This window comes from Tyto alba, unplaced genomic scaffold (genome assembly GCF_018691265.1).
Source record: "Tyto alba isolate M040663 unplaced genomic scaffold, T.alba_DEE_v4.0 Super-Scaffold_18, whole genome shotgun sequence".
NCBI classification, from domain to species: domain Eukaryota; kingdom Metazoa; phylum Chordata; class Aves; order Strigiformes; family Tytonidae; genus Tyto; species Tyto alba.
In genome coordinates, this window is record NW_024881280.1 from 10,575,675 (window position 1) to 10,603,606 (window position 27,932).

At 37.2% G+C, this 27,932-nt stretch overlaps 1 protein-coding gene across 11 annotated transcripts in view; it reads right to left on the reverse strand.

Annotated features, from left to right (window-relative positions):
• Positions 1-27,932, reverse strand: part of SIPA1L1 (signal induced proliferation associated 1 like 1) — a 223,366-nt gene that overhangs the window by 189,646 nt on the left and 5,788 nt on the right. For 7 of the 11 annotated variants that reach the window (XM_042790733.1, XM_042790738.1, XM_042790737.1 and 4 more), the window contains one exon: positions 11,407-11,507. The exons of 1 other annotated variant lie outside the window; for it this stretch is intronic. The gene's annotated coding sequence lies outside the window, so the exon portion shown is untranslated. Of the gene's footprint in view, positions 1-8,855; positions 8,918-11,406; positions 11,508-27,932 lie in introns of all 11 variants that reach the window. 3 more of the 11 variants (XM_042790732.1, XM_042790730.1, XM_042790729.1) reach the window with 1 other exon arrangement.

The window sequence follows — 27,932 nt, forward strand, 5'->3', positions numbered from 1 at the left end:
GCTTTCTGGAAATAACAATCAGATACAGAAAGGAAGTTCATCCAACAAAACTGTAGAAAATAGTTCAGATTGTTTTTATAAAGGAGAAAGAGGAAGGAAGGAAAAAAGCTATTCAGAATTTGGAAGCTTTTCCAAAAGGATTTCAGAACACTGTTAAACTAATTAGGCTTAGTTTTTATATACCCAGATTGTATTATATTATATTAAGAAGATATGCAAAAACAGATTTCTATGACACCATAAGCAGTAAAATACTGAAGTTTCACAACTGCATTAGGACCATCCAACACTGCATTGGCTGGCAGAAGATGCAGTGTCTCAAGCACACAATCTCAATCCTCCCTTGTGTTCACACTAGTGTGTAGCAATCAGCAAGTTGGATAGCATTGCTGCTCTGGGTGAGAATAAAAAAAAAAAAAAAGGAAAATAAAAATCCCAAAAGTCAAAAAAAAGAAAGTCTGTGCAGATCCATGAGCTGATGTGATTCACTTCCTATATGGCAGTCTATTAGTACTACTGCAAGAAAGGTAAGTAAAATGCTTCAGCAGAAAGAAATTATGTAACAGCAGTGCGATTTTAGGTTGCCTCCATCACAAAGCCTCACCTTACATATGGGATCCTGCTTCACCTTTGGCTGAAACCAAAAACTACACTTGACGTTCTCCAACTGTACAGACTGTGGGAGGGAGTTACCTTCTGAACACAGTGCACATTTAGAGAAGGTCTGAAACCAGGTAGTTCTGTAACCTACCACAAAGATCAAACCTCATTTTCAATGCCAGTTTTAAACCTAATTTTAGGACTCTGACAAATTTTAGCTAAATTACTTCTTTGCTTGTGGTTTCAGAACAATGCATTTCCACTAGGGAAATCAGAATCTGTATTAAAAAGCTATGTAGAAGGAAATGGGATATTTAACGAAAACATTATATTCTTACATACTTCAAATCCCACTGCATTCATCAAATAACTTACTGATTTGCCCTTCACACCCTGTCTTTTGTGCTCACAACCTCTAAGTGCCTTATACAACTATCACAAAACTTCAGGTCAAGGAACACAATGACTTTAGTGATTATTGCCCCTTGAGGTAGCAAATCAAATGCTCAACTGCAAACATTCCAATAACTCAAATTCTACTTAAAGACAGTAGCCAAAGAACTTAATAGAAGTAGATAACATTCACTTTCAAAATTTCCTGCTTACTCAGCACACTACTAAAATACTTAATCTTGTTTTATTTCTGAAAGAAATCGCTCACAAATTCCAAAATGTTTTGGAAAAGGTTAACGTGTCTAAATGTGAAGAAACATCAAGCAACTGTTGGTTTTTATTTTTCAGCATTTCTATATTGAAAGACTAAATTATTTAATTATATATATATATTTTTTAATAACAGACTCAGTATTGTTGTATTTTTCTTCCACTTTTAGTAGCTTAATCCTGGCATCAAAAAATTTCATCCAAAGGATGGCATTCATGCTGCCAACCCACATAAACTTTTTGGCAGGCTACAAAGAAGTCAGTAGTCCTCACAAAGCAGCTCTGTGCTGTGTGGTGACTGATACCAGTAAAATATTACTCCAAAGCGAAGCCTAGTATATAATATGTATGCAAGCATCAGAATCCATACTCTAAAAATTCATTTGTCTTGATGAGTAACAAAGTCTTCAAAGGCCTTGTAACTCAAAGGAGAAAGTTCACAGAGTTTCTGTCACCCCACACTTCATTTTTTTTACTGGGAAAAAACACTAAAGAATGGAGAAAATACAAAAACCACTCATGGAGAGCATGGGCAAAAATAGACTGAAGATTCCAATGCAAGATATTTCTCTCTCACATGCCTTTAAGTAATTATTGCTTCCAAAAGTCTATGTCTATGCTTTGACATTGGAAACAGATGAGGAATTGTATCTTGAGCAGAAAGAAAGGTTCATAAAAAGGATGAAAATAACAGCACCAGAGGTCTGTGCATTAATTTTTTTTCCCCTTATAAATGCATAGTAGGTGATAAAAGTTTTTCTGCTCAGCTCATCTTTTGCTGAGTAACATACTTTTGATAGGACCATTAGTAGCAGGATATAGTAACATTAAACGAAACACAGTAAGAGACACACCATCTTCTATGCCCCAGTTCCTCAAAAGCTGATTCCCTGAAATACAGTACTTCCACGCAGCTGCAAGTTTAATTCATAGCTCAAGCAATATATTAGATGGACTTTGCTACTCAGATTTCTATGAGCAGATACTATTTTCAGGAACCAACAGACTTGTCTCATGAATTAGACTCATTAACCAGACATGAGAGTAAATAACTTTTATAGATACAATATACAGCAACTTTTTTCTAGAGTATGAAGTCCGTAAGCACTCTGAAATATACATATATATAAAATATATAGTTATGTATGCTTAAAATAATATACAGTTATATTAATGTAGAAGCTGGTCTTGGTGGAATAGCAGTTTAGCACATGAACCAAGGTCTCCCATTGCTTTGCATTAGTTCTTGTTCCTATCATTTTTCTGGAAACTGGTAGAAAAACCCACCACATTCTCTTTGTTAATTAACCTTTGCTGCTTTAAATTCATACCTGGTTTTTACACACCTATAAGCTAACTGAATCTGCAAACTATTTGGCTGTAAAAGATAATATACCCAATTTACTCAACACTGTGAAGTAAAAAAAGAAATATATATGTATACACCTTGCAAAATATAGGACCATGTTCCCCAGAAAGAGAAGGCAGGCAGTTATAAACTAGGGCAATAAATAAAAGCTCAAAGCATAAGACTGTGGTGACCACAAACATGTGGCACATTAAAACAGTCTTCTGCTCATTATCCACATAGAACTCTCATCAACTCAAAACTTCCTTGTGTAAGTATCTGTATATTTGCATTCAGTTACACCATGGCAACAAATGGACTTAAAAGGTCCTAACATTCTTTTTTGTGATATCAGCTTTCTGCTTACAGGTTATATTTTGTAAAAAAAGTAGTGAGAAGACATTTTTAACAAAAGGCAACAACAAAATAACTTTTATTTTGCCAAATACAAGTTAAGACATTAGCCAGACCAAATGTACAATTGTAAATAAAAATCTCCACAACAAATCATTCAACTATTTGCATACACAAGGCTAAAAGAAAGAAAATTCTGCCTCAGAAAGAAGAAGAAAAACTTTTTGTGAGGCTGTTAGTTAAAATCATTTCAAAGTTTCAAATAAAAAACTCACCTACCCTAGAAATGCAAAGTCTGAAAAATTAAACAAGTCTAAAATTGGAATTCTTATGACCAGTACTAATCTCAACATAAATTTTTATGGACTATAACAAAAGTAACAACAGAAATAATCTTTGGCAGTATTGCACTGTACATTACTGGGTTATGGCAACAAAGTTTTCCTTTTAAATTCATGTGATAATGAAAACCTTCCAGAAACCTGAGAATACAATGCTGCTTTTCTTAGGAACTCAGGAGCTTTAAGACAGTATACAGATGAGATCTTGAAACATCAAACAGACCTGTTCCTAATTATCAGTGGAGATGAAGAGTCATATATGCTTAGCAGCCTTCTAGTTTTATATTTTTTACATGTTTGTAATTGTTTATAAGTGCACTACTTCAAAAATGTCTTCGGAAGAAACACTATTTTCTGTTTTAACAAATTCCCAATTTCAGAGTCTTACAAGCTATCCCTAAAATTTAATATGCAGTTTTAGAAGACAAAAATCCTTATATTAAATCTTTCAACCTCACTAGCCAACTGCAACTTGCCAAAAGAAGTTCAGAAATAGAACCATTCATTAAATAAAACACTGTTCTGCACCAGGCAGTCCACAGAGACTCAACTCCAATGCTAAAACCCACATAGCATCAACTGCCATGATCACATATCCAGTGAGGTTTAATCGCATTCACATTTAAAATGTACATACATTATATTTATTTGTTTTCCTGAATGTGTCATGGATGCCTCAGACTACCAGAATTCATTTCAAAATATTTCTATTGCCAAATCCATTAACTAATGTCTTCCTCATCTACAGAAAGCTTGCTAGAATTTCTTTATTGGCACATAAAACGCCAAATGCTACAAAAACTCTTCTTGAATATAGTTTCAAAATTAGAATTTTGTTTTATTATTATATAGCCCATTACACAGTAACATGACATACTAAGATAACATTGCTTCTGTTTTTAAAACTCAGATTATTGTAGAAGTGCAACAGAAATGTAATTACTTACCTTAAGCTAATTACAAAGAGAAATACATTTAAGTTGTTCTTTTATCAGTGAAGAACCACTACACAGCTATGGTTTTAATTATTTTTAATGTAGGTTACTCATATCACACTCTCTACTTCCTCCCACAACATTTAAAAAGAAATAAATAGCTGAAAGTAGTACTGCTCTTTATAACATGCAAGAAGGTGGGGGATTTTTTTGCATATGAAAATACATTAAATACTCATCAACGATAGTAGGGCTTTCCTCAAAAAACAGGAATAGCACGTAACTTCCTAACTTTTGTATTCTCTCAGATTACTCAAAGTCACTCTGTGTGAAGAAATAATTACAGCCAGGTAATTTGGAGGGACCATTTTGCCTCCCAAAACTTCCCGGCTCATGTAATTAGTTCAGGTTATTTTCAGCTCCTTACAGTAGTTAATTCATAGATTATTTTCAGTTCCTTATGGTCAGCTTGCAGTTTATGGTCAGCCTGTGGTTTACATGTCACCTCCATATTCTCAAGTTGTCATGACTAACAACTGACAGTTGAGCAAGTCAGTGGCACATCTGGCAATAAGCATCTTAAGAACCTTATAAGCATCCATTTTAAAATAAAAGATAAATATAAGAGAGCTAATATTTAATTATGGAAATTTACCTGTAGAAGGGTTGGGGGGGGGGGTGTCTTCCCCACTTTCATAATACTGAAATATTTAATATCATAGTTAAATTTGGCATTTACCTGCAGACCACCTCATCTATGAAAACTGAGTCAGATTCTCAGAACTACTGTTGAATTACAGTAGAGTCCTAAGACCTACTTGGGTATGGAATATCAAAAGTAGTAAAGGACAAGCAGTAATCAAAACATAAAGCAGGTAAAGTTAAGGCATTCAAATGTGCAGAAGAACAGCATGTCTAGTTACAACAGTTTCCTATCCTCTTCAGGCTTCAGACTGAACTATATTGGGTCACTCCACACCAGTTCTACGAGCTGGCATGTTTTCATGGACAACCATCATTTTGTGTTTTAGCACTTGAGCTGCCATCAAAAAAAAGTTTGACTGATCTCTTAAAGCAGCAAAAAAAAAATCTCAAAAATAGAATTGTATGCTTGCTGACTATCTGCAAACGTGATTTGGAATACAGGAATTTATTTCAAGGTAACAGGATTGGTAAAAAATACCATGGGAACATACAGAACAAAAGAAGCAGCATTATATTACAAAGATATCTTTATTACTGAGCAATAATTATGATTGGGAGCACATCTTGAGAGAACAACACTTATGTATTTTCTCCATCAGGTGCTATTTTCTAACTATAAAAGCACCAAGAAACAAAAAACTAGATGCTTTGGTAGAAAACAATGTAGCCATTGACCAACAAAACAAAACAAAAAAATCATCATTCTTTGGGTACAACTAAAAGCAGTAAGTGTTCCTGTAATTCCATGATATCATGTCCAAGAACAGGTCAGAAAAGAGGATTTTCTCTTTGTTAATACCAACATGAAACTTTGGAGGATGTGTTTGACTTGTAGTCATGTAATTTTTCTTCTGCAATACAAAAGAACAGACTTATCTCAGAAGTATCACAGAGCATCCTTCTGTACTTGCAATTAATTTCCAAAGGCAAAATGAATTTGCACAAAGATTATCATCCATGAAACACTAATTACATTAGGATTATTATGTGATTTTTTCAGAATATCATTCTACAATTAACATATATCACTTGAGACACTATCAGAAACAACTTCATTCATGTACTACTTCACAAGTATCCTATTTGGCATTTTGCAACCCCAGAGCCCAGCCAACAGATATTTCATTTTTTTGTACATTATCTAGAAGTCTCAGAGAAATACTTCTAAAGGCAAATGGACCAGAACTATTCTGAGCATCTTCCCCTTCCTATCTGAAGTGTAACATGATGCCACTCAGATACCCTCAAAATCTAGTGCAAATGATTATTTCACATTACTACAGCAGCTCTCAAAACACACATGCTAGCCACCTCTCTACAGTGTACAGCTCTGACCATCAGCCAGCTACCGGGATACAGAGAGGTGTAGAATACACATGCATACACGCAGCATACTGATTTACCCAGGCAGGGAGGGGGTGAGGAGGAAGGTTCAGGGAAGGCGGCACCCTGGGCCACCTCCCCACCGTCGGAGCAGGGAACAGGCACCAAGAGCTGCCTCAGCTGTACCACAGTACTACGTACACAGCTAAACTTAATTCCAGTCTCACATTTAATTCAACAGTTTAAAGTGTTCAAGCAAAAGAACCTGTTAAGTAAAGCTGAGATTTACAGTACTTGTTCCTTTTCAAAAACTTCATTAAATCACCTTCTTATTACACAACAACTATGAGGATCTGTTTACAATATTAAAAATGCACCTTCATAGGTGTAGCAAACAAGTCAGGGTGTGGTTACCTTGCAATTGGCAGGGAACTTGTGTCTTTCAAATATTTCCAGTTCTGCTGTGCAGCAGCTTGGGTTTAAGGCAGCATAATGCAACAGGTTAAAACGCATTCAGAGTTATCTCATGACATTGCCACAACTACAAGGTGTGCCTTTTGGCTCTGCTAGAGATACTCTTTATTATCCATCCTACTCCACTTGCCTCTTCAAAGAAAAACATCATAATTTCTTTACAATAAGGAATATAATAAAGCACCCCGATTTCCACAAAGAGAAGTCCAACCATTTAGGATTTGCTGAAGGAAACAAGTGTATAAAAACTATTCAATGTAATACATCCAAAAAGTTCAAGAATATACATGGAAGTTTAGGAGAACAGCAAGCGCCCTCACTGAAGGGTCTTATAGAAGACAAATTCTCAGTATGAGCATGAAACAAATTACCTAGAAATTATAACCGATCAACAAATATGAAGTGGAAGATAAGCAGATGCAATAAGCTTTTTTAAATGGCGACCAAGGGAGGAAAAAAAGGGAAAAGCATGACAGTTTGACCTGGAGTCATGAACATGGAGTAAGCTGAGAGATACAGAAGTGTTTGTAAACCTTGCAAAGCTAAAAAGGTAGAGGTTCAGATTCAGAACTAGTCAGAATAATATTGTCTGAAAGTCACTGTGGATAGCTATAGACGGCTTGCACAGTGACGGCCTGATTGTGAAATAAAATGTTAGATGACATCCACTATCAATAAATGCAATCAGAAGGGAAAAATAACCTCAAGTGAATCTACATATTAACAGGCTTCACATTTGTCATTAACCCTTCAGAAAGACTTGAAGTCACTATGGATAATTCACTGAAAATATCAGCTTTACACCATCAAAAGGCAAGTGAAAAGAATGGGTATATTTTAGAAAGAAAAACAAAACAGAAATAATCACCACATACAATCTGCTAAAGTTGTTCTTGACTACTGTTTGTCACTCACGTTGTCCAAAAAGATAGAGGGCCTGGAGAAAAATTGTCAAACAATGAGAAATACAACACAGCTTCCTTACAAACAAAAATTCTGGACTATTACGGCCTTGGAGGGATTAAAAGAAGACACAGCTAAAATCACAAACAAAACCAGGAAATAGCTATACATGGTATACAAGGATTGGTGAAATCTCAGTAAGATAAAGATCTTGTTAAACTCTGATTAAGAGCAATTCTTTTCTCCTCAATATGTAATTGTGACCACAGGACAACATCAAGGTCAGAATTACAGTTTGATTCAAGAAGTAAAACCACTGAAGATCAGGCACTTTTTAATACGATGCCCCAAATCTGTCATCTCCAGCACTGGCGGTCCTAAAGCTAGAACACTGTAAAAATAACTGCTCGGAATATACTGTTTCTTACATTTGTTCCCTCATATTAAAAATAAATAAATAAATAAGGGGGGAGCTGTTAGGTATAGTTTTAGCAGTATTTGAAGCTTACCTTTATCAGTCCTCAAAACTGATACATATAAAACAGTTTTGATTAATAATCATCTAAGTCACTCTCAGATTATCAAGAGAAGTGGTGTTCTCTTATTTTTCAGTACATATGTTATTCAGCATTTCCTGAACGCTACCAGAACTTTCTCTTATTGAATCAAAGTTTTCTAGCCACCATTTGGGGCAAGGGAGGGAATGTCATAAGGTCACAAATGAGTCACCTGAAACTACAGACTAGCAACCAAAGTTGAACAACATGCTTCTTTACGGAGTCCCTATAAAACCCGAAACAAATCCCACAAATTCCTTTATCACCAGAAGATTCATATTACATTAAACTATTCATGTAATGAAAAAAAAAAGTTTTTAAAGTAAAGCCTGGGATAATGACAAGAAGTTAGATTTTCTTACACACCAAGTTTTCAACTGCTCAAGGGTTGCATTCAATTCTTATAAACATCTCTTATTTGTGAAGCACATAATTTAAAATTATGCAACTGCATTATGGCTGCCCCAAAACATTATGTGCTGAAAGCACCGAAGTGTTTACAGATGAAGCTTGCCAAACAGTCATTCCATCAAAACCACAACTCAACCACTACTTGAGCTAAACGTGTTTGAACTAGACTGAAATACAGATGTAAAGCATTATGTTCATACTAACTTGCAAAATAAATGCCAGGAAAACAAAAACAACACACCTGTTGGAATGCATCACAGAAGCAAGCTGCTATGCACAGAGCTGGCAGTGACAGCCAGGCCACTGTAATACAGGTTTGAAAGAGCAGAGAGAAAAAAAAAAAAAAGAGCAGTAAGTTCCATTGCACAAACACACAGAAAATTCATAAATACCTCAGATCATTGATGCTGTTTAGGTGGGTTGTTCCCCACCTCCCTACCCCCCTCCCCACATGAAAGGAGTGACACACTCCCAACAGGAGGGGAAAAGAGAAAGGGATTGTGGAGGGAAACAATGAAGGAATCTGTCACATACAAATTTCAAGTACAGCTTAAAACATAACTAGATTATTCTCATCCAACAGCTGTGTATTATGTAAAGAAAGAGACCTTGTCTCATTCCAGTTTCTATTGTACAAAATGACCCACAGCAGCCTCAGTTAACATCTTCGCTGCAGAAGGATATCAAAACAAAAGAATTACAGAAGAATTGTTGTGGCTGTGAATTCTCTCAGAATGAGACAGCAGGTGCACGATACTCACAAAGTTGCATTTGTTACAACCTACGTTATTTTGGGTTTATAAATAAAAGTTATACCAGCTTTCAGGTTTTCAGATAAGCAATTTCTTTCTCCAGTTTGATTCACTGCTCTTTAAAAATGTATTTTCTAGCTTTGCTGGTCTTCAGAGAAGGCAACACAAAGACCCAGAAACACCTAAAGTTACCACACTATTTTTAGGATGTGGTTGATGAGCAAATCTTTTGTTGCAGGTTCTTGCCTCTCATGCCTTCTCAATTGTGCAAGCATGTACAAGGCGGAGGAGGACAGAGCGCAAAATGACTCAATGACTTGTGCAGCAGTGACGTAGCTGGGAGGGAGGCTCAGAAGCAACATCTAGCAGTAGAAGAGGCCAGTCATAACACAGATTCAGGTGTAGATCCAACACATAAGACATCCTAGTTCATCATTAAGTATATTAAGTTGCTAGTTCCTTTCCCAGGCTGTCAAAACAGATTTGGGAGACCCATCTCTCAATACCAAAACTGCAAAGGAGAGGAAGTGAAATCCTGGCCTCTAAAACCTGCACTTAGGCACATTTCAGCCTTAGGTTCTTATATAAGATTAGAGCTTTCAAATAAAATAAAATTAAAACCCCTATACTCTATCTTAATCATGCATTGTTTCTTTGTGCACATAAGACTGGCTCACTAACATTCATAAAAGAGGGCCATTTGGCACACAATAGATTAACAAGGGATATCTCCATATAGCTTAGCTTAGGTAGCAATTATCAAAGATGTTTTGAAACATTCACAGAATACCATTCTATGAAAAACAGCCCAAACTCCAATTAACAACAAAATATAAACCATTTTAGGGAAAAATAATTGATCTCATTGTACTGAAGAGCCTAAGTACTCCTCAAAAGAAGGCACTGTTATTAACATGTTCAGTAATTTTCTATTCTGCAAGGAGCAAATAGGACCGAAACTACTGTTACCTTATCTGTAACACCACAGTGTATGTTAAAACCACCTTTACTCTTCTCTCAGCTGTCCTTGTTTTAGGAAACATGAAAAAATCCACCTGTACACAGGCAAATTACTTTCTCCTGCTCCATCGTGTCAAGCACAGAAAGTCTTCATGTTTAAAAAGAAAAGTTAAGCCAAATCCATATTAGCATTGCAGGAATTACATTTTCTTTTGTAGAAATAAAAAGAGCTTCGAAGTGTAAAGTTACTGTATTAAGTCAATTTTGCCACAGGATGATCCTTCCTGTCCATCAAGACCTTTCTAAATTCCTACAGTATATTTTTTAAAAAGCTATTCTACTTTTGAGTCGATTAACAACATTGAGCCCACAAGAATAAAAGGTCAGAAACTGCTACAGTGAATTGCCTATAGCTATGAAGCTAAAGAAGTCAAGAGAAATAACACTGAAAAATACAGATACGGTTTAACTATACATTGTGGAATAGATCTTCAAAAGAAACAGGAGGTTTCGTTCTCAGCTCACTTCTGTTCAAGCTTCTTCACAATATGAGTTTTCTACTGCATGCCAGAAAATTATCAGGCAAAAATTTAGTATCTGACAAGAAATAAAAACTTTTCAAATTCAAATTAAATGTATTTCAGCATATTTCAAACCCAAAGCAACTCCCTGAAGTTACTGCTCAGTAATGACCTCTGTATACTAAAACCACTTTAAAAAATGCTCTGCTTCCCCCAGGTTTCATAGCCAACATGGCACTTCACTTTATTCTTACATCTCAAATAAGCAGACATCAAAAAAATTCACCTCCTTTCGCTCAACAAACAGTGTTTTGCCACCATGTATCTGTACTGTGGAAAGCACTTCCTATCTGCCAATGCCGTTTTCCAGATTTAAGTATTCAGAATGATGATATCTTGCCTTATGCTGGAATGGAGAAAGATTGAACTTGACTGCTATCTTTACCCTTCATAATTTCCTTTGTCCTTTCCAGTTACATAGCAAGAAGTGGCACACTCTGTATTACAGTAGTCAAATATCCACAAAATTAAGGTTTATGCAAAATAAGTGTATTCTTACCTTGCTCGTCAATTCTTTTAGATAGCTGTAAGTTCACTAAAATCTTCAGATTTTCATTCCTGTCAGTTAATATGTGGTCAAGTCCAAAGAATGGTTTTCACCTAAAACATATCAAAGGTGAGAGATTTGATTTTATGGCAACAGCATCATCACATACACACACCAAAAAAAAAAAAAAAAAAAGAAAGAAAAAAAAAATCCCTTTTTTCTCCAAAGTAAGTATTTTAAACTTATTCTCTTTTTTTGTAAAAACCTTATCAATAAAAAATTTTACCCACAGTTGTAACCATGTAAGCAATTCACAGAGGAAAGTGATAAGCTGTATAAGACTACATGGCAAGTTCAATTATGGATGCACCATATGTTTCAATATTCCTATAGGTATACAAAAGGAACCAATTTGTGCAATTTTTTTAAAATATAAAAAGGCCCTTTTGGCAAGATTGTCCTTTAGCTGAACCATCAGTTTGAACACCTGACTCCTGAAAACATCACTCATTCACATCCCATAGTAATAACAGTAACTGAAACAAGAACAGGCTCTGACCCACTTGGTTCTGCTCAAGGAATGGATACCTTAAGATGGCAGAACCTGCCAGGATCCATATGCTTCTTAGCAGAAATAACTAGTGTTTTTGTGCTTGGTTGGTTGTTTTCTTTTTCTCCTAATTAACCTTCCTCTGATATCTAAGGTGACCTTTACCAAAGTCTCTCAGCAGTGGTACAGCAGTAGCCTTAGATGTAGAGAGATACTTCAAGTTTTGTAACTCAATTTCTCTCTTATTTTACACATGACTAGAATTGCAAATCAGTAAATTCTAAAAACTAAATATCTACACTCCAGCAAATGTATACAGCCATGAAGCTTCTTACACACAAGTTAACTGGAAGCCACTATCACAATAAAATATGAAAATTTCAAGCATTAATAATGTTTGTTATTAGCCTCAATTTAAAAATATAGAAATGTAATTATACCTGGAACACATGTTCTAATATCAGTTTCTAATACTTTTTGCAGGCTGAAGTTAAGGCTTACCTTTCTGGAGACACAGTGATCAATACAGTCACACTATAAAGCAGTATGCCAAATCAGTAGCATTTTTTTTTTCTTAGCAAAGCCTCTCAACCAAGACTGATACAGGTCTAGAGATCAACAGCAGTACACCCCTCCTGTCCATTAATTTCTCTCCTCTTCCAGTGGTCATTAGCCAATGGTTCAATAAATTACTGTTTGGTCTACTTGCTTAATGTGGCTGCAATTATGCAAAGTGGAATTTAGCTTTTAAGAACAGTCTCTTTTACCTGCTAGAACACATGAAAAGAAAGAGACTAATCAAGCTAGTACTCTGTAACATGTATTCTCCCACCAGTGAAAACGGAAAGAATTGTCAAAAAACGATGAAACTCATTAATTGAAGCAATTCCTGCACAACTTCTCAAAAGCATCAGCTTAAAAAAAATTAAAATGCATCAGCAATGCTGACTACCTGCCCACAGAACCATATGTTGCCTTTGCAAAAAAAAATACTAGTGCCCCGCTAGTGCCTTCTGCTCCTCAGCACTAAACAAACTCCCCTATTTGCTCAAGCAGTTTTAGATCAATGATGAAATCACAAGCAACTAAGAATACGAATTTATGATCAAGTGTAAGACACTTTAAACACAGGCATCCCTTACAGTTTCACACATGATGTACAGGGAAAGCATCCAGTTCAAGCCAGGCTGATGCACGACGTTTTGCAAAAGGCACGTGGCAGCCGGGGAGCCCCCGTCCCCCCGGCGTGCCCTGGTAAGAGCCTCGCAGATGCTGCACCTTCCACAAGCACAGGGGGCTCAAGAAGAGCAGCACTACCACTCGGTACGACTGCCAAGATATAGAAGGCGTTTTACCAGGAATTTCTTTATTCACCATCAGCTTTTTGGGAGTGAAGGTGGCATTTCAGGGGTTTTGAGGCTTTTTTTTTTTTTTTTGAGGATGTGGGAATCAAAAACTGAAGCACCTTTACATTTCCTAGATTATGTCTTTGAATTCACCAGTTGAGAAGCTAGGGACTAAAGAGAAAAAGGACTGCATTCACCTTGGCTGCAGTTGCTTTAAAGCAGGTTTAGTTTCCATAATTAAACCTGTATTTGGTATATACCGAAATGCAAATACAGCCAGCAAGATTTTCAGATCCAACCTTCTTACAAAAAAAAAAAAAGAGCCAATTTAATAATTCACATAGCCCAGTCAAGACACACCCTAAATGTTTATCTGGTGTAGACCACTGTCCTGGAAGAAAACTATGACAGAAAACAGTTTCAGAATAATTCCGCACGTATGAAAACTTCCCTTTCCAGCTAAGGGTTGGCTTAAGCTTCAATATTTCTAGCTATTCTAACATTTTGCCACTAAGAATATCCAGTTTTTAACAGAAAAAAAAATATGTTTTATAATACACTCAGTGGCAAAGAAAGAAAAATTAAGTCAGGTTTACCACACTGCAATTTTTTTCAGCTTATCCATCCTACAAGCAATCCCACATACAGAACAGTTCACACATAAACGAAACTCCAGTCTGAAGTAACAACAGTCTTATTTCCCTTCCTCTTATTTTTACCTCCCTGTTCCTCAGTCTTCAAAATACAAATATCATTTGTACTTCAATATATCCAGGACACCAGACAGACCTTCACCCAGAAACAGTAACATCTCTACAGCTTCCCATATAAAAGCCACCCCTATGTCATATAAATTTAGGCAGACACTCCCCAACCCAAAATGCAGCCTTGCTTTCTCCTGAAACATTCATGAATTACACATATAAACCAAAAAGTTGATTGCTACAAGTTTAGTGAGTTTTAGTTGACCCACATCTGCTATAAATATTATTTCAACAGTCAGGTTAGGAATCTGAGCAACAAAAATTAAATCCATTAAAGAGAAGCAGAATGTACAACCATTAGCTATATTAATATCTTAGCTGATAAGCCTTTTTGCTTCCAGTTTTACTTCAGAAGCTTCTGAACAGTGAAGTTTCTGGAAGAAATGCATTTAATGGTCTCAAACTTTAAAAAGTTTCTAAGCATGGTCACTGTGGATGTTCTTTTTCTTCAGGTGACATGAAAAGAGCAAGGGGGCACAGGAAGAAGTCAGTGTTCACCTGAAGCTGATATGAAAGCAGACTAAGAAAAAAAAAAAAAAGAAAGTAGCCAGTACTCTCAGGTTTTTTTTTTTTAAAAAAAAAAAAATGGCCTGGACAATGCTTTGTATTTTTAACACAAACCAGTCTCTCCTGGACAGTGCACACATTTACAAGTTATTTTAAAATAACAAATAGTAGTTTAGAAAACCCATGGCTGACTACAGAAAGCAAGTGACAGGCACATGACAAAAATAAGTTTGTTCTATACAGGTGATAAAAAAAATAAACCCTCCTCATGGGGAAAAAAATAAACTCTAAGAAGTAGGAAACTGGAGTTAGTTCAAACTGCACATGACAACCCACATAATTTCATGGCAGATTAAAAGAATCATCTAAATAATCCAAGAAGCATGAAACCATTCAAATAGGCACTGTTTACATTTTTATCTCATCTGCGGCCACTGATCAAATTAACAGAAAGAAGTAACACTGGCAAGATAGCAAGAGTGGCTCAATTAGACATAATTATGCCTGATACATCTTTTCCCATGAGGTGAAAGGCAAGACAGCTGTGACAAGCACAGACTGCAAGCTGATTTGTCCTTATGTCCTGAAACACTACATGGTATCTTATAAACAAAGCTAGTGATCCAACCTGCCGACAGCCCATGGCACAAGTGCTGCAGTTGCCAAAAAAATAATGTTGTGCAGGTCTCAGCAGGTTTTAGCTAAAGTTAGTCTTTGGCAAAAATCAAAGTCCTGTGACTGAAAACATTACCATAGGAGAGGGTCTGAACCTAAGCCAAGGGTCTGGATTCTGGATGACCCAGACTCTGCACCAAGTTGGCTTCTATTGCAGCCAGCTCCTGCTCTGGCAGCACCCCACAGACTGCTAGATATCACAGGATAATAAGGTAAAAGATACAAGTGGCAAGGGCAAAGTGGCTTTTTTCACTGCTTCACGTGGAAAATTGATCCACACTGGACTGAAACACAGTCACTGTCTTCTCTCCATTCCCCACCACCACTTCATTCCCTTATTCACTCTTTCCGAGAATGCCCGCTTTCACATTTCTCCCCTAATCATTTATTCTGGCATGACTTTTATTGATTTTAGCTATGACATTAAAATATGGTGCAAAGCACATCCCTGCATGCAGATCAAACAGACAGAAATTTATAAACTGAAAGCTGACACTAAGAATAAAGCAGGCAGAAAACTATTTTTTCCACTCAAAGTCAAACAACCACAACAGTTTGTTTGATGGCTGGCTTGAAGAAATACAATATAAACCAATATAACATGCCATACAAGGCAAAATACATCAGTAGGGTAACTAAAATGATGTGCGACTATCCAGTTCAATTTAGACATTAAAAAAACTTCAGAGCAGAGAAATATATTGATTAAATCTAAAGGTCTGTAAAACAAGTTTGGCTACAAATTAGAAAGTCTACTTCGAGCTACACAATGTAAATAACCCTTTCTGTAAACAGTGATATGGTGAAAAAATATTTAATCTAAGGTTCCTCATGTGTTTAGGAATAAATATAGATGTTTCTGAAAATGCACAATCTCTAGCTGCAGGTGAGATTAAGTCAACAATACTTGCCTTGTAATGCTTGTCAGTGCTCTGTCTAAGCCTAGTAAGTGCCATTCATTGTTACTCAGCACTAGTGAGATCTCTGCTGATCGAGTGTGCCCAGTACGAGAAAGATTGACTGAAGCCAGTTCAGCAGAGAGACCATAACTTGGTCAGAGGGCTGAAGTGCCTGAGGAACAAGGATGGGCTGAGACACCTGGGTTTGTTACCTTGGAGAACGCTTCGGGGATCATCTTACTTTCTACACCCACCTAAAGGGAGATTATAGCAAAGACTAACCTTACTATCACTGTACACCACCAATTTACACTGGCCATGCTTTCAGTGGGCCAGGTTGGACCAGGTGACCTCCAGAGGCCCCTTTCAGCCTAAATCAGTCTGAAACTCAGACCACCCATCAAAGTTTTCTTCCCAGTTTTCAATGCTGCTTTCTGATTACTCAAGTTATTGAATTACTGCCGGGCAACAGAGATAGCTACTGACTTTTTGGACACCTCATTCATTCCACGCAATCACCTGTGCAGCATCATATTTGATACAAAACAACCGTCACCTAAAAATAAGCAGTAATTTTGCTGCAAATCCAAGCTCTGCTTTAGCTACCCTTAGAAGTGTGGTAAATAGATGAATGAACAAGCAAGACACACAAAACACCAGTTTCCCTGAAGAAGTACAGTTCAGACTATGGTACCAAGCTTTTCTGGAGGTACAGAGATGAAGCAGTAAACTGCCTTCTATGCATTTTTCCCTCATTTTCATACAAAAAAAAAAGATGCTGCATTTCCAGAAAAGAGAAAAACAGACCTCTAGCAGGCTGACTCACATGTATGCATCAAAACTAACTCTTTAAATGCAAGTTTCAGATCTAAAGCATGTGTGTGTCAACCTTCCACAAAGACTGAACACTTCTGTGCATACCTGCAGAAGGACTATGTCACCTGTTTCTCCAGGCCAGCAATACACCAACAGTACGGATGATGTTCTTTAAAAGCTTTTCAGAAAGCATAACACATTAGCTAAGAGTTGTATCAGACTAGCAGATCAAAAAGTGAATTTGTCATTCTGTTCCTTATCTAGTGGAGAGATCCAATTAATAGCTCTAGCTTGCAGTTGCTATGTAGTTCACAAACAGAAAGAGAAAATAAATCAAACAATGAAACACAGTTTCTGAATAGTACCCTAGAGAATCTTTTCCTTGACTCCTGACAGGCACTGTACTGAGGCAGTGTTCAGAAATACAACTGCAACATGTTATATATCAGAAACATCCTGTGAACATAAAAAAAATTTAAGAGCAACTCAACAATGGATCGGGTCACACAGAGACTACAGAGTTTCCATCCTCAGAGATGTTCAGAACTCAGCTGGACAATGTCCTGAGAAACCTGGCCTAGCTGACCCTGCTTTGAGCAGAGGCTCTCCAGAGATCCCTGCCAACCAAGAACACAGAATCATTAAGGTAACTGCAGAGTCAGTGAAGTTTAGCCTCTGTAAAAACAGGAGGGTCTGTATACACACATCCATCTACAGAGTACGAGCTATATTTGCATAGTATTTCTTGTATTTTGTTTGATGCCTCTAGACATGATCATACCATAAACATAAGTTACTGAAATACAATAATCAAGCCAAGGAAAGACTCTTGAGCTTGTAGAAGTTGTAAACAGAAGACACTCCTGTTTCGCTGCACAAGAAAAAACACTAAAAGGAACAGAAATATCTCTCTTTCTAAATATTGCTGATAAATGCCACTATTGTGAAAAAAAAAAAGAAAATTTAAATGGAATGCTTTTGAAAATAATTGGAAATTTTTAAAACCTGCCGTAGATCAAAAAAAAAAAAAAAAAAAAATCTGAAGCCACGTCTTTAACAAGCATTCTCAAGAGTTTCCCACCATTATAATAGCTGAATCTCCTCACCCTGCACTTTTTGACACCACAGATTCAGACATGTTCTGTAGCACCCATGATGCTACTTACAAACCTCAGCAACTCCTACTCTGTAAAAAAATGTCCCCAGAATCTATGTGAATTTTTTTGAGTTTAAAAAAAAAAAAAAATACACTTAGTCACAAACCCTAGAAGAGTATATTTCCCCCTCTTCCAAAGAAAGATAACGTCAAAAGACGTTAAAAGACAAGACCCACTCAGGTCTTGAAACGTAAGTAGCAACTCATAGTAGAATCAGGTCAGTTACTGAGAACATTGAATATGTAAATGCCTTCAGAAGGAGATTCAATTTCCAAGCCATGTCTAATAAGAAAGATCCAAATAGAACATTTATAATCCCGTTAAAATCTTTTCCTTTAACATCCCCTTCTTCTTTTTCTTCACTAGGAATGGGTTTTTTTCCCCTTTTACAAAATTAGAAATAGACCTCGGTATTGGCAAAGCATTAAGAATGGATGATGAACAAAATAAAGATAAATGTAATGAAGATTATTGTTTACCACATCTGAAAGCATCCTTACATAACTTCAGACAATATTGGTTGCACAATGCATGCAAAGATCATCCCTTCTTTGAAAAATAAACTTTCTCAAACATTTGCAGACATAAAGTTGTCAGGAAGTTACAGGAGATTAAATACTGGTTTCCCAACCATTAAGAGCACATCTCTGCACTATCATATTACTATGATCCAAATGAGACTTAAGCATGTAATCAAATTTTATCAAGTGTGCCAGAACATATCAAATTGGTATCAATGGCAAGAAAAAGTACGTAATATCTAATCCAGTATAAAATCATAGTGGTCTAAACAAATAATGCTTAATATAAAATCAATCATGCTGTTACCTGGTATGTATTTTATTTTTGCTTTAATTAAAGCAAACAGAATAATCTGAGATTGATACTTTACATATGACCACTATACTTTTGACCCAGTATTGGGAGTCCTAAAGCCCTGCTCACAGCATTGTTCAATTAGTGTTCTGACTTTGTAACCTTAAAATAAGTTTGGATATATTATTACATACTCTTCCCACCAGCTAACATAGCCTTCTGTGCTACTTTCCTCTCCCCTTTTTACCAAGAGGAAAGTTAAAAAAGCAAATGGTGTTGCAGCAGCTCTGCAGCCCAACACTCCAGTGCTGACTGATGCTGAATAACCAGAAAAGGTTCAGATTTTGACAGACTACTGTTATCTAAAGTGCAAAACTGTGTTATCATGGCAGGAAAAAAAAGAAAAAAAAAAAAAAAGAAAAAAAAAAAATCAACAACAACGCAATAGAGAAGTTATCCTAGAAGATTTGTGAATCATTGTGGCCTAGTATTAGGCCTTGCAAATAGTGCAGGTGAAGAAACCAGTATCCTCCTCAACTCCTGAAAGGAAGATCATCAAAGATCTCCACTCTCAGTAGTGCTGAGAAGGAAAGTGAGAGTTTACTAAGACCAGTCTGCACATCATATGGCAGTTGCTGAGATCAAGAGGCAGAAAGAAGAGTCTGGCCCAGTTAGTGCTTCACATGGTACCACTGTCACAGACAACCAAAGTCAATATGCAGCTTATTCAAAGACCTTCCCCTCTCAGATGGATATAAACACTTTGTTTTTCCTCTCTAAAAAGGGACAGATCTCACATTGCAAACCTACTGTGTAATCAATCTCAAGTTTAAAAATAAATCATTATAAATCCTGCTTTACCTACAGCCTTCCTGGCCACCATTCAAAAGCATTACAAGTAGAGAAGATACAACCTTTCCTCAACGTCAGGATGTCCTCCTCAGATGGTCTCCCCTACCACCTATCTATTAAGACTCGGAAAAATTAGCCTCTGCGTTCCTTGACTAGGTTCCAAATAAACCTGTCTGGCTTCTCAAACAGAACAGGAAGAATTTGAACAAGAAAAATTCTTACATTTTAACAGATCAGAAAAGCAAAAGCAAGAACAACACAATCTTTCACACTCATCACACCACCTCCTTTCAATAAAGCCTTACAACACACTTGCCAGTAAGCACCAGGCATCTGAGAGAAAGCCAGGAGTGTCTGGTGACAGTGAAGTGGCAGGACAGTGAAAGAGCAAGATCCCATTTGGTTGTGCTTCTCTGATGTATCCCCAGGTGTTTGCAGAAGTTTGCAGGACTAACCCAGCCTTAAAACATACCTCTCAGTAACACATGGAGAAGATTCTCTTTGAGAAGAGCTAGTACAAGCTCTTGGTAACCAATATTCTACTTTTCAACAATAACACCATTACACTTTGGGGGGAAAAGAAGAAAGCAGTTTCCCTGATACAAAGTGATTTCCTCTACCAAAAAAAACCACAGAAAAGCTGCTCATACAGTGTCAGTGTTAGCAATTCTGGAGAGAGGGGGAAAAAAAAGAGAAAGGAAGCTCATGGGACACTTAGTGGCAGAAACTATTAAGCAACCTAAATACAGATATCACTACAGGTTCCCACTACATTTTGTCTTTTGCATATTTTTTTTTTTTTTGGAAGGAAGACCTGACAGAGGTCTATACAGAACCAGTAGTTACATGAACTAACAAAGCCTGGTACCTTCAAATCTCTCTCCTATTTGACCAGAGTTGATATATAAAAAAACATATATTCCAGATGAGGTTTCTCCCATGCAACTGTGTTAATCACAGAGCCTCTCTGGTGACTAACATCCTTGTGCATGCTGCAGCTCTTGCCACCACTGGCACTCAATCTCATTCACCCAGTAGTCTGCTTTTACAAAGCCTGTTGGACTCAAGGTGCATGCAAGGGGCTAGAACAAAAGCCAAATTCAAAATATTTAGGAAGTTGGGGAGAAGTGTTAGAGAAAAGAGAGGCAAACAGGTAGGCACACGCAGAGCATAACCACACAAGCCGGTTTCCATAGGAAACCAAAAACTTTCGAAGGCAACCTTGCTTCAAACCTGTTATCAGAAATCTAGGATACCGCAACTGCAACCTCAGCAGTGACTACCACGCAGCACAGATACTCAAGCTAGCGCTGAGCTAAAGAATGCTATCCATGCATTGGCTAGAACTAGATTAAAAGTAAAATAGAAAAACTGCAAGAGTGATGATGTGAGGTATATTGGCCAACTCTCACAGGGCACGGTGTCAGCAGAGACACTCTCTGAAGCACGGCCAAGCAGTACTTCACATGAGCTTTTGAACACAATTCTTCCTGAACACAACTTTAGAGGGCACACCAGATATTAACACAGATTTAAAGCAATACTTTAAAATGTTTTAATGGCCTCACATTTGACAATTTCTACATGTTTCATTTACTTGTTTTGTGTGCAGTCTGTTTTATTCTTTTTGTAATTTTATAGACTATCTCATTCTCTATTGCTAGAGGTCAGGATGAGTAAGAGTTCAGTAAGATAGGCATGTCTAGCAAGCAATTAAAATCATAAGCTATCTATTCCAGTATTACTTTAATTTCTAGCATGCCAGCTCTTACGCTGGTGCACTGATCTACTGATCTTAGAGCTAAAACCACTGGACTAACACCAGAACCAGAAACCCAACAGCCACGTTAGCACCATGCTGTCCCCCAAGCTTGGTGAGCCCCACTGAAGAGGAAGGCCAGCCAGCTCACAGGCACTGCCATGCTACTGCGATTAAACACCATCCAGATGCAAGCTACAAACTACACAGTGTTGCACTGTGCCATGTAGGTACTGTGAGCTAAAGCAATAGTAATAAATAAAATAATGCCAGGGCACAGATTTGAGCACTAACCCATAACCGTCATGGGTTTGTTCAGGTTTACCAACACACATTGATGTACAGGAGATCCCATGAGGCTAGGGACTGTTCCCAGTAAACAACAGGGGTTTGAGCGGTACAGAGCCACCCTTGGGAGCAGAATGCAGGCTACACACAAGCGCGGACAGAGCCTCTGGATTCCTCAGAGCTGGCTCAAGAGTCTCCAGCACAGCTTTACAGCTAGTTATGAAAAAATTAATCCAAAGTAAGATGAAATTTAAAGCCCAAGGCAGCTTCTGCTCTGAACACTATTACAGATTTCTCATGTGCATGTTAAAATGACTTCCTCAAGGGCATCTACATTTACTTATTTCTCAAAGTCAATGAGGTAAACTAATGAATGAATACAAGGGACTGATATTACAGTAATGTCGCATCAAAATACAATCTCATTAGTACCCATAAACGAGTGAAGTCGAGTGCACTCAATGCAGAGCAGCACAATTACCATGCAACTATGCTGCACTTCATTAGCTATGTAGATGATTCCATGCTTTGCCTAAAATGTCACATTAGGGCTCCGGCCCTTTCCAGCCCATGAAAGTACAGACAAGTACAAAATAAATATTGTCAATGTTGTAATTATCCTGCTTGATTCCCTTCCCACCCCCCCTTTTTTTTTTTTTTTTTTAAATCAAGTCAGGTAGTATTGTCTAAAACTTAGCTGAGGGTGTAAGGAAATCAAACTTCATCCCAGAAGTAATTGTTTCTGACACCAGTAGAAAGAGTTTACAGAACCTTCCCCACACGTACCCTTTCTTCCCCAGCAACCTTTCAGATGCAGGAGCAGATCAGATCATATTAACTTTACCAGGAGCAATAGCCTACTCCTCTCATGTAATTGTGAGATTGAGACAACTGGTTTTTGTTCACAAGACAAGGCCCTGAGAAGAGAGTACTCTCAAAGCTGTATACTGCTATTAGAATAGTCCCTCCCCCTGCAGCCAGGACTCTGACCACCTAGCATCTCAGAGAGAAGAGGTGACTAAGATCTGTTCCCAAGGGACATATTGTAAATCCTTCTCAATTACCTTTCTTCTGGGGAAGAAGCAAGCAACTTTTCAGTACAACAAATCAATGAGATGACAATGGCTCAATTTCACAAGTAGTTTTATTAATATTGCATATGTTCATCTTAATGACATTCAGCACTAATTAACATGGTTATAAACTGAACAGCAGTGGCACTTCAATAGTATCCTCAGCCTTCAGTTCCCAATTTTGAGCACAGGAATAATCTAACACATTGCCTTGTGACACATGGTGCCAGCATTCAAGTAACTAACCTATCTAAAGTTTCCATACATTTCAAGAGCTTTTGGTATCTCAGCTAAGTACTAAAGTGATAACAAAGAAGGATTACAGCAAACAAGATAGCTACTAATATTACCGATTTAAGTCAGAAACTCAGTGCAAACAGAACATCCACTCACCACTAACACAATACCCAAAAAGAGAAAACCCACCACCTTTAGAAAGATGATTTTTATACCTGACACAGTCGCTCCAAACCTCTGACACGGAAAGGCTTTTCAACCTCCTTTATCAGCAACAAAAAAACAGTGTAATGCAGAAACCAACCGCTATTTAAGGGTATTTTGCATTATACTACACATGGCATTACTTCATTTTCAAAAGTACTATTAAACAACTTTACCTGCAAGCAAATAATACCCACATACTATCACAGACCCAAGAGTTTTTATTGCCACTGAAATAGAGCAGCAATGTTCCACAAGCCCTTTTCTTTCCCCATGTAAAAAAGTGAATATGGAAGACCACACAACCACGTAACAACGTATATGCTGTCCTCACATAACTTACCCATTACCAGAAATAACATTGTAATTTCTAGCTAAGTTTCAAGTAAGAATTAATTCTATCCATGTTTTCTGACAATACTGGGAAAAATAGTCATTCTGCAGGAAAGCAGGAGTCACAGTTTTAAGCATTTCGCTTCATCTTTATAGAGTTGTGATGATTCTTCCGCCTCCCTACAAAAAGATCTTCAATCCTTCTCTCACTTTTAAAGCTAGAAAACCACAGATATCTTTGGGCCCTTCTTTTCTAAACAGTAACACTCAGGAAAAAAAAGAGGGAGGGAGAAGGAGAAACAGAAGATACAACTCACTTGTTCATACAGTTTCAGCTGCAATATTTAAACACAATTCAAAAAAATACATTTTCAGTACTGTTGTCTACCAAAAAGTGTCAGTCATACTTATTCTGGATGCTTTAACACCATGTCAAATGGAAACTCATTGTTCTGCCAAAAATCTTTTATTCCTCCATACTGGAAAAACTGAAAACTGTAAGGCAAGCAACACTACAATCATCTACAATTCCTTCTCATCTGTACCCAACTTTTTCTGTCTAAAAAGTCAATGATCTAACAATTCTTATTGCTATTACCCTACCCAGTTTCCCTAATATTCACAGCACCACCTTCAAAATGCTCCAAACAAACAAGTGATGAAAGTGCTACTTTATTTTAAATCTGCCCACTAGCTCTGCATTTCATCAATTTTTCTTCAAGTTTGACCCTTGTTAATTCTAATTACCTCTTCCTATTATACATAAGTGAAAGATGAAATGAGAATTTTATCTATAAATTCCTTCAACTGCTCCTTAATTTCTCGTCTTGTATCCGTTTGCGAGGCCTTTCTTACTTAGCCCCAAGTCACTTAATGCCCTGCCTCAAGAAGCTGAAGAAACCTGTCACCTAAAGTTAGACTGTATCATACTTGGCAGTATTGGCAACTACTATAATAGCTTTGGGTTTTTTCTTTTTAAGCAAAGTGCAGGTTTACAAAAGATAGGGAACAGCCGAAGTCTCTCCTCTCCCCCAGCACTTCAGACATTTTCCATCTCTGGCCATTTTGTACTTTTACAAGAGGTGATGTTTACCTTGCATATGATTATTTTTCATGTGGCCAGCTCTGCACAACTGCTAAACTGTTCTGAATTAAACTGACTGTTCCCCTCCACCCCAATTTTCAGAAGAGATGCATTATATCACTTAGTTAAAGAGCACATTCACAACATTTGCACTCTTGCCCTTGGCAGGCATGAAGTTGTTGGCAGTTTGAGGTAAGTCATTACACTTAAGATCCAAGAACAAAAAGATACTTCAGCGATGCAAGAATGGAAAACCTCAGTTCAGCTGCTCAGGTATGTAAGCCCTGACATACATACTAAAAAATTGAGATTTAATGATGCCAGCAATCAGCAGATAGTGACTAACTTCTGTTAAAATAACAGTAGTGAACACCCTTCGCAACATTTAATTACTGCTTATTATCATACCTTTGTTTTATTGGAGATGTGCTCTAAATTACCAACAAATTTGAAAGTCTTCACAGCATCAACACTACATATACGAGTGATTAAATCTGGAATGTACAGCACCCTGGTGCATGTTCACACCCAATTCCAATGCTGCTGTTTGGAGAGAGAATAACCTCTTCTGTTCTCGAACATTATCTAGCATATTCATTAACCTCAAGAATTTTCTGCCTGAAATAAAAGTACAGTAGTACAGGATTAAAACAAAGAATCCTGACAATTTTAATACATGATAAAAACACCTGTGTAGCCCTGCAGATCTTGTGGCTTTCCCTAGATAGGGAGGTAATTATATAAGAAGGCAAGAATTATGGCTCTCAAATTATTCCACAGAGCTTATCCCACAGTTTGAATAGCAGAGTGGAAGTGTCCGTGGCAGGCAGTACTCCAGAGCATCATGACCATTCTCTTCACTGCACAGACATACCCTAAAAACCCACAGAACTTAGAATCCCCAAAAGGCCTTTTCAGTTTCAAATTAATGGCATGTTTTAAGATTATATTAGCATTTTCTTTTTGCTTGTGCTAACAAAGGCATCCTACCAAAGATTGTCCTACCACCTCTTTGTATGGCAATGCAATAAGCAATACTAGATTTGGGACACCATAAGAATTTCTAGAGTTATGCCAAGTACGAGTCAATGACTACCCTGCAAGATGCTGCAGAAGTCAACTGCAGGGAATGTTAAAAAAAAAAAACCCTGCCTTTCTGTCAACACTGACTTCTTCAAAGACTGCAAAAGAAGGGCAAAAGAAGAGAGTCAAGAAAAAAAAATCCAAGGAAAGGACAAACTATGCAAATAGTTTTTACATAAGTATCTCCTTTCTTTATGTTTGCTTTAGCAAAAGCTGGGGAAAAGCATCAAGTTTCACTCTCTATTCCAGCTGCTGTATAATCAATACAGTGCAGTCTATTGAACTATTTTATTATGATTCATGCAACAAGCTGTTAAATATATTCGCAAAGTAGGAGATCATTGCCAGTATCATGTCATTCATAAGGATATGTTTATTTTCAAGGCATGAGAACGTTAAACCATAACTTTCTTCTGCACAATTATGCAGTCCTTCTGCATGGGCTGAAAGCATAAAATCCAATTTCAGCACTTCGAATTTAAAAAAGAATATAGTGGTAGCAATCTCGACTGCATCCAGCAGAAGCAGGGAAACCCCTGTAAGACTGATGGGGTCTAGTATTGTCTTCTAATTGACACATGCAACAATATGCCCAAAATAGTATCACACATTTTAGTTGTTAAAGCATTTTCTAAAAAATCAGATTAATTCAGAAAGAGAGAAGCCTTGTCCACAAAAAAAAAAAAAAAAAGAAAATGAGATCTTTAAATAGTTCAGAGATAAGAACTGTAATGACTTTTGTGTAACAGTAACACGTTTAAGCCTGCAGTTTGAGTTTCACCACCCATTGTCTTTCTTTTTAAAACATGTAGACAAAGTCATGTTATACTTCAAGAACATGGAAAAAAAAGTCTGATTTTTGCCACAGTTTCTTCAGCATGGGCAAATTTGTGCACTGGCCCTGCCAAAATGCAAACGTTCAAGATGCATACGTTTCCTCTTACATCGGCCTCCTGAAGGACAATAAATAAATACCCCCCCCTCTTTCTTGCATGCACACAGATAAAGGAAATGGGGTTTCCTGTTGCAGGTTTGCAACCTGAGAGCCAGCACTAGGAAGCCGTGATAAACTGACACCAGCAGAAGACATGAAATGGGCTGGATATCAAAGTAAAACTGTTTCACATTAGTTTTAAAAATCAAGACCATCCTGGTAGTGATTTTTTTTTTCCCCAAAAAAAAGTTGTTTAAACTGTGTCTACATCAGCATTTCAAACAGTAGTGCCCTTTGAGAAGGCCCTCCAGCTATCACTGGCTAGCAGTCTGCAGAGCCCAGGGCGGTTTCATCCAGGAGTCCAACCTCCTGCTCCCAGCAGAGCTGATTTCCACATTGCAAGAAGTTGCTCATGGCTCTGTCAAGCTTTCAGTCTCCAAGGATGAAGATTCACCACTCTGGGGTGGTCTGTTCAATGCTTAACCACCCTCATAATGATTTACTTTAATTTTTATTGTCATTTTGGTGTGCATGAACTGGATTTATCCTAGAGTAAATTAAGCTAAAAATGCCTCCCCAGAAGTTCACCAAACATGGCCCAACCTTTAGTAGTCATAACAGTCCAAATCGACAAACCACATCTGTGTTGGGGACATCCAGTTTAGGAGACCAGACTAAATTCTGTCTGCAGTAAAATTACTGAAATAGAATAGTGTCCATGTGGGAGACTTGCCACCCCCACCTTCAGCCAGAAATTCACTTCTACTCTACCAAATTATTTGCTAGTGTAAGACTAGATAGTAATTTTGAAATTAGATGAAGGAAATAATCACTCTTTGAACCAAAAAGAAAGGAGAAAAAAAATTACAATCTCTCTTGTAAACACCAATCATCATGGATCTGCACCAAATACTTCATATGACAGTGTGAAGTACAGTTATGATTTTGATTGAGCGTGAAGTAAGAGCAGTAGCTTATTGTAAGACCAAAAAAACACCCAAGCAATAAAAAATACAATTTCAATCATTTCAACAAGTTCCAAGAACAATGCAAAAAACGTTCTTGAGGCTATGAAACTTTTAGTCAAATCAACAAATGTATGTCTTTAAAAATGCTTGTTAACTCTTTAGAGAGAGCTGTCTGTATTATCATCAACAAGAA